Below are 1,317 nucleotides of genomic sequence, written 5' to 3'. Positions count from 1 at the left end.
TCCTACCTTCATCTCTCTCTCTCTCTCTCTCTCTCTCTCTCTCTCTCTCTCTCTCTCTCTCTCTCTCTCTTTATCACTCATCTCTGCCTTTGTCTTTCTCTTTTTACCACTCATTTCTATATTCTAATCTGTACTTACCCCTCATCTCTATCTTTGTCTCTGTATTTACCACCTTTCTCTTTGTTTGTATTTACCACTCACCTTAATCCTTGTCTCTTTACTTACCACTATATTATTTTTTATATGTCTCTATATTTACCACTCATCTCTGTCTTTGTCTCTGTTTTGACACCTTTTCTTTCTTTTTCTCTGTTTGTAGCTCACCTTTACCGTCTGTGTATTTATTTACCTTTATCTTTGTCTGTGTATTTACCACGCATCTCAACCTTTCTTTCTGTATTTACCACTCATCTCTATCATTGTCTCTGTATTGTCACAATTTTTTTTACTTTTTCTGTATTTACAACTCTCCTTTATCCTGTCTTTTTATTCATCTCTAACTGGTGGTTAGGCTCTCGGACTCACAACCGTAAGGTCGTGGCTTCGAATCCCGTCAGGGGCCGACATTGTGTTCTTGGGGAAGGCACTTTCCACGACTTTTCCTCACTTTACCCAGGTGGGAATAGGTAAGAAGCTATAGACAGCGAAAGATCTTGTCAGTTTGCTAGTGTTGAGCGCTTAACTGGTTGCTTTGTACGCTTCCCCAGAAGCTGAGAATGTTTCTGAGTGTTCTATGGTCTGCCGTAGAGATTCCTGTTAAGCAGGGATATGTGCTATGCAAATGAGATTTGTTATTATTATTAGTAGTATTATTATTTTATTTATTTTTTTATTGTTGTTGTTGTTGTTGTTGTTGTTGTTGTAACATATTATTCCTATGCACAATAGAATTGTAAGTGGGCTGATTAATCAGGGTCTTGCTCATAACTGTACCTGAGCTGCAACAGGGAACTGCTCCTTTCTCTTTCCTAATCCTTAGTATTGTCATTTTCGCTCTACTTCTTTCGTATGTCTGTCACATTTTTGTGACTCGCTATTTCCGGGGGTGCCTTGAGAGTCGGAGCAGACTTTGTGCTGTTGAATCTAGAGAGGTGAGCAGGGTAAGTCTGATTCCCTGCAAGAACTTCTCTGTTGACATCCACCCCTTGGCGCTCATATAACCTTTTGCAGTTGCGAGCGCCGTAAAGCCTCTACTTAAACAACAATATCTTTGTCGGTGTATTAACCACCTTTCTCTGTCACTGTATTTACCACTCTTTTCCATCTCTCTCTCTCTCTCTTTCTCTCTCTCTCTCTCTCTCTCTCCCTCTCTCTCTC

Source organism: Aplysia californica, unplaced genomic scaffold (assembly GCF_000002075.1).
Source record: "Aplysia californica isolate F4 #8 unplaced genomic scaffold, AplCal3.0 scaffold00189, whole genome shotgun sequence".
NCBI lineage: Eukaryota > Metazoa > Mollusca > Gastropoda > Aplysiida > Aplysiidae > Aplysia > Aplysia californica.
This window is presented reverse-complemented; position numbering follows the sequence as displayed.